The 7,086-nt window shown below is 33.2% G+C and overlaps 1 long non-coding RNA gene across 10 annotated transcripts; it reads left to right on the forward strand.

Annotated features, from left to right (window-relative positions):
* The first annotated feature begins 490 nt into the window (after nucleotides 1-490).
* Nucleotides 491-4,589, forward strand: LOC134244327 (uncharacterized). 10 transcript variants are annotated; one of them, XR_009987198.1, is made up of 4 exons: nucleotides 538-661; nucleotides 2,559-4,027; nucleotides 4,113-4,260; nucleotides 4,489-4,589. It is a non-coding gene; the product is annotated as an uncharacterized LOC134244327 (long non-coding RNA). The 10 variants fall into 10 exon arrangements; XR_009987207.1 differs by having other exon boundaries at nucleotides 2,559-3,583; nucleotides 3,669-4,260; XR_009987206.1 differs by having other exon boundaries at nucleotides 2,559-3,361; nucleotides 3,447-4,260.
* The last annotated feature ends 2,497 nt before the right edge of the window (nucleotides 4,590-7,086 follow it).

The raw sequence follows: 7,086 nt of genomic DNA on the forward strand, positions 1-7,086 counted from the left end.
GCACATGATAAATAATGGATCTTTATTAAAGTCTATTAATTTTCTACATAAAAAACGTGAACAGTAGATAACTTTGAGGTTTAAAGGTATATTAATTGATTGATAAATACATATTATTATAACAGTAACTTGATCTGAAGGGTCGTATCACATCGAGTTGACAGGCGCGGATCACCAGATCAAACGAGACGCGGATCAAGGTACTGATATTATACATATATCACATGGCTTCGAGGGTGACGTACCAGAATATTTGCCCCAAGGTGACAGGAAAGCCCTGAAGTATTATGTCACCCGATGCCGAAGGCAAAGGTGACATAACACTCCAGGGCTTTCCTGTCACCGAGGGGCAAATATTCTGGTATAGTCGCCCGAGAAGCCATGTGGTATATGTTATATGACATTTTTAAAATTAAAAAAAAATTAAATCATTTTAAATCGTTGAAATTTTCACAAATAATCCAGAAATGCTTTATTGACGTTAAGAATGGGTAGAGTCTATAACTTAACCAGTCAGGCAGTTCGGAAAAACAAATTCCGGTATGGTTTTTCAGTTATTACAATGGTTCTAATATCGAGCCCGATGTGTCATTACAAAATTAAGCGGGTAACAAAAAGATGGCGGAAAAGCGAAAGGCCTCCTGAGCCTACAATATTGATTGTAAGTACAAAGTATGATGAATGGATTAATTTTTAGATGTATTCTATTGCCTATGAAGTTTTGAATTTCACTGTCATAAATACATTTCTCTGAAATACGGTGGAGTTGCCCACAGGCAACCAAGTCTACTTACTGTGTGATACTTGTTGCATAGTGGTCCAGTACAAGACTGGAGAAATCGGTAAAGGATAAGCTGTAGAATTTTAGGATGAATGGGTTAATCAGGTTGGGTACAGATCCTTGTACTAGGAAGTATTACTAAAGAACGGGATTATTCCTCTTTTCAGTAAGAAAAAACATCACTGTATACGGAAATTTTCCTCATATTTTTAAAATAATGCCCCAAATCCGTTTCTTGAATAAAAATTGCATGAAAAATACAATGTGATGTGTTTAAACTTTCTTTAACCAACCTCGCTGACAAAAAAATTTGGTTCTTTAGTGCTGCATACAGGAGTAAGATGAGATTTAATCATACGGTATCATGAGTATTCTGCAAACGGATGTGAATATTTCCCTTATATGGTTGTATGTTCGTTCTCCCTAAAATTTGTTTGCCCTTGACACCTTTCGCCCTAATCCTCATTCGCCCAGAGTCCGATCCCCTAAAACTTGTTCGCACAGGGTCCGTTCACCTTATTTATATTGCAGAAAGTTGAATAAGGAACCAGTGGACTTTTTAAATAAATTATATGTACATTGGTACATAAAATGAGGCTGTACATATAACTTGATTTTATGAAATCCAGAAGGTATTGAAGCAAATTTCAGTTAGAATCTACTATTATATGGAGATAGAATAATGGAATGAGGAAGAAGTGCTACATAAATTGCACACAGGAGACAACAACAAAAATAATACAGTAGCAACATTTGAAAGAAAACACCAAGTCGTAAAATATTGAATATAAAATAAATAATAAATGTTAATATATACTATATACTGTAAATACATTAGGGCGAACGAGATATATGGTGAACGAGATATAGGGTGAGCAAGAATAATGGTGAACGGACCCTGCACGAACAAACTCAAGCGAACAGGTAGATTAGGGGAACGAACATGATACCCCCTTATACAAGTTATTATTTGTTCAAATACCGAAAATTTCCTAGCTTGGTTTCGTGGAGGTGACATCTTTTGAACATGCTTAGGAATTTAAACTCACGTGCAGCAGTAATCCACGACTTTTACTTTAATTTTCCATGTTGATAAATGAATCTTGTAATGGCATTCATGCTAAAACCCTCTTTACAAGACTCTGTTTTAAAATTTAATATTTTAAACAATTATTTTCATGTGTAAAAGAAGCAGTGGTATAAAAAATAATTTTTACGATGTCTTTGAAAGAAATGATATAAAATTAAATTAGAACGAATAATTTGATGAACGAGTTAGCAAGTGGTAAACGTATTCAATCTCACAATTTTAACACAGATAAGCTTCCGTAAGAAATTTATATTGTAGAAATATTTAATAACTGTTTTTCAGCATTTTGCAGCAATAAATATTGTAGTTTTTAGTATACATACACTTAATAGACTATAAATATTTAGAGGATTTGAAAATATTCTTGCACTTAATCTGTTAATCAAATCAAACATAAGAATAGAGGGTAAACAAGTGAAAATACCCGTATATGGTAAGGTTTTTTTTTATTACTGAAAAGAGGAATAATCCCATTTTATAGTAATAGGTTCTCTGAAATGTTGTGGAGTTGTCCACAGGCACCTTAAGCGTACATATTGAGTGATACTTGTTGCATAGAGGTTCATCACAAGACGGGAGAATTCATTAAAGGATAAGCAGTAGAATATTGATTGTAAGTACAATGGGTTAATTTTTAGATGTATTCTATATATTATGAAGTTTTTAATTTCACTGTCATCAATACAGGTTCTCTGAAATCTGGTGGAGCTGGCCACAGGTACCTCAAGCATACAAACATGTATTGTGTGATACTTGTTGTATAGAGGTTCGAATCGGCACAAAGCGGAAGACGTAACTAAATGAGAAGCAGTAGAATATTGATTGTAAGCACAAAGTAAGATGAATGGGTTAATTTTTAGATATATTCAATATATTATGAAGTTTTTAATTTCACTGTCATCAATACAGGTTCTCTGAAATCTGGTGGAGCTGGCCACAGGTACCTCAAGCATACATACATGTATTGTGTGATACTTGTCGTATAGAGGTTCGAATCGGCACAAAGCGGAAGACGTAACTAAATGAGAAGCAGTAGAATATTGATTGTAAGCACAAAGTAAGATGAATGGGTTAATTTTTAGATATATTCAATATATTATGAAGTTTTTAATTTCACTGTCATCAATACAGGTTCTCTGAAATCTGGTGGAGCTGGCCACAGGTACCTCAAGCATACATACATGTATTGTGTGATACTTGTCGTATAGAGGTTCGAATCGGCACAAAGCGGAAGACGTAACTAAATGAGAAGCAGTAGAATATTGATTGTAAGCACAAAGTAAGATGAATGGGTTAATTTTTAGATATATTCAATATATTATGAAGTTTTTAATTTCACTGTCATCAATACAGGTTCTCTGAAATCTGGTGGAGCTGGCCACAGGTACCTCAAGCTTACATACATGTATTGTGTGATACTTGTCGTATAGAGGTTCGAATCGGCACAAAGCGGAAGACGTAACTAAATGAGAAGCAGTAGAATATTGATTGTAAGCACAAAGTAAGATGAATGGGTTAATTTTTAGATATATTCAATATATTATGAAGTTTTTAATTTCACTGTCATCAATACAGGTTCTCTGAAATCTGGTGGAGCTGGCCACAGGTACCTCAAGCTTACATACATGTATTGTGTGATACTTGTCGTATAGAGGTTCGAATCGGCACAAAGCGGAAGACGTAACTAAATGAGAAGCAGTAGAATATTGATTGTAAGCACAAAGTAAGATGAATGGGTTAATTTTTAGATATATTCAATATATTATGAAGTTTTTAATTTCACTGTCATCAATACAGGTTCTCTGAAATCTGGTGGAGCTGGCCACAGGTACCTCAAGCTTACATACATGTATTGTGTGATACTTGTCGTATAGAGGTTCGAATCGGCACAAAGCGGAAGACATAACTAAATGAGAAGCAGTAGAATATTGATTGTAAGCACAAAGTAAGATGAATGGGTTAATTTTTAGATATATTCAATATATTATGAAGTTTTTAATTTCACTGTCATCAATACAGGTTCTCTGAAATCTGGTGGAGCTGGCCACAGGTACCTCAAGCTTACATACATGTATTGTGTGATACTTGTCGTATAGAGGTTCGAATCGGCACAAAGCGGAAGACGTAACTAAATGAGAAGCAGTAGAATATTGATTGTAAGCACAAAGTAAGATGAATGGGTTAATTTTTAGATATATTCAATATATTATGAAGTTTTTAATTTCACTGTCATCAATACAGGTTCTCTGAAATCTGGTGGAGCTGGCCACAGGTACCTCAAGCATACATACATGTATTGTGTGATACTTGTCGTATAGAGGTTCGAATCGGCACAAAGCGGAAGACGTAACTAAATGAGAAGCAGTAGAATATTGATTGTAAGCACAAAGTAAGATGAATGGGTTAATTTTTAGATATATTCAATATATTATGAAGTTTTTAATTTCACTGTCATCAATACAGGATCTCTGAAATCTGGTGGAGTTTCAAGCGTGGCTATTGTACTCCTTTTATAGATCAGGTGCAACACAATGTTTTGATTAAGCTATATAGGTTCAGAATAGGTTGAAGAAATTTTAGATACCTTAAAATAGATGTAAAAGTCTTTATTTTTCAGGGTTTGTTAGATAACTCCTCTAGGCTCTAGCGCATGTGACAACTCCATTGAAACAGCACAGGAATAGCTCGAAATTAAATGGAAGTTGAAACTGACAGGTATCAAAGAATTATACACCAAAGCATATGCTACTTAAATTAATAATTAACCCCCCCCCCCCCCCTCTCCCCTGCAAATGAAGTGCAGGGCAGTAAATAGGAATTAGTCCATCTGACACGAGTCATGATTTTTTCTCTTCATTTTTTCCTAATTTTTTTTTAATGGAGGTAGGTTCAGTTTCTCCATTTAATGGCCCTTCTGTCAGTATTGCAAATAAATCTATTAAAATGTCCCATTTCAAACATCAATATAATCTGAGACTTAGTGCTTTCATTTCCTATAAATAAAAAGTTTCCTCTTAGAGAGCAGGTTACGTAAAACAGGTATTGTGATATTGCAATGTTCTTAAATTGAGCACCTTAAGCAAAGATAGTATGAGCCCACCCCTCGATTCAGAAAATAAGACATGGATTATATTTTTATTAAACAGATTTTTAATTATGTATTTGAAGTTTTTGATCAGAGGATTGGCTTAAAGCAAAATACTGAGGAACAGCTTAAATTTTTGGTCATTTGTGAAGAAATTCTTAGGATATGGAATAATGATATTTGTTGATGTCATGATACATGTAGATGGACTAGTAAGAAAATCATTTTATTTTTATGCAATCACCAAGAGTCCAAATGAATTTAATGCATTTTAAACTAAAATTGAGCAATTTAATTTTTTTCATAAATTCACAGGGCCCAAGAAGGCTTTAAGTGAACCTTGTTATTGTACATTATCCCAAGTAAAATGCCTCTGGGATCATGTCTCCACATTCCCTTTCATATTGAGTGTTATAGTACAGAAATTCTTTGGATAATGCTTTTAAACCTTTTTTGGCCACAGGTTACTAGCAGGGTCACTTAGGAGACCTATGGGTGTCTTTCTTGTCCATTCAATTCAATTCAGTTTATTGACATCACCGTGTTGGCATACAGTCAAAATAAGAAATTAAATGACAGATACATGTAACAGAAAAAAAAGAAGAGAAAAAAAGAGAAGAATGTTATAACCTAATTGCATGCAGTTCAATTTTACACAGTTCCTCATAGACCTTGGCATTGTTTCCTCTTTATAAACCATTTATCTAATTAGATACATAAACGTTTGTAGTATTATATTCACATGGGTTAACAATTTCTTTAATGGGATCAGTACCACAGTATAATTTATCATCAAAAATATCACAATATTGAAATCGAAGATTGTCATTCACAGGACAGTAAAGTACAAAATGTTTTTCATTTTCAACCAATAATTTACAAGCATAGCATAAACGTTTTTCCTTAGAGATTATTGGTTTACAGTATCTACCTGTTTCAGTGAATAGTGAATGTGCACTGATTCTTAATTTTGTTAGCTGTGATCTTTCATGCTCTTTTAAAGGAAACTTTAATTAATCCTGCAATTTATAATCAGTACAGTTTAAGATTTTACTATAAAAATAAAGTTTTCCTGAGTTAGAAGATGAGATTTTGCTCAATTGTTCAAAGGTCATATCAACAAAAGTTTTATTTAACTTAAACCTCAAATCCTTATGGGAAATGTTTAAAGAAGTCAAGTTTAGTTTTTGTTGAAGATTGAAAATCTTGCTTTGCCTTGAAGTATAACCCTTTTTCAGAGCTAACTCTTTGTCCTCTTTGAAAGCTGATAGTAAAAGTGCATTATTATATGTGGTATTTGATTCCATATTCCTTAATCTGATATAATTAAGGAATCTGATATAATATTTAAACATGTTTTCATAACATAAATAGTAAAGTGGATAAGAACCTAGTTCAGCATTGACTGCTAAATTTGATGCTTTTCTATATGTACACCTAGAATATCTTTGAGAATATGATTTTGAATTTTTTCAAATGGAAAACATTCTGAAGATTTAATATCTGATTTATAGTCTGTGATCCATATTTCAGATCATATGTTATAATTGGAATAATCATTGAATTGTATAGTTTAGTAACACTTGAACTGAAATATTGTTATTTCCAGGTATACTTGATTTCAATGCATAATATGGCTTTTAAGCACATTCTTAAAGTTGCTCTGAAGCAAACTTAGTTTTCCATTTGTCGTAATCCTGGATATTCACATATCTTTGGTTTGACATAGTGTTAAACCAATGAAAATGTTTCCATCGAAATCAGCATTGAACAAGACATGATTCCTAAAGTGTGATAGGATATTGAAAGGTCATGTCATAGTTCAGTTTCCAAGTACTGTATACAGGGAAATTTTTGCACCCGTTTTATTTTCGATCCCTTTGTCCTAAAAAGAGAGGGCCTAATCTCTTAAGCAAAAGTTTGGGGGCATTTACAGTGGGGCAAAATTGTTTACAAGTGTTAGAGGGCGAAAATAACATGTGCTTAATGTCTTGTTTACATATATTCATATAAAGCTCATTAAGTAAGCGCTACTTAAAAGCTACGCTAACTGGTTAAGAATTCAATATCCGCCAAATTTTTACACGCCAAATAAAATACATTTACAGCATCCCATATGGTTAAATAGTT

This window comes from Saccostrea cucullata, unplaced genomic scaffold (assembly GCF_032062105.1).
Source record: "Saccostrea cucullata isolate Sc308-1 unplaced genomic scaffold, CSIRO_AGI_Scuc_v1 ctg13070, whole genome shotgun sequence".
In the NCBI taxonomy this organism is placed as follows: Eukaryota; Metazoa; Mollusca; class Bivalvia; order Ostreida; family Ostreidae; genus Saccostrea; species Saccostrea cuccullata.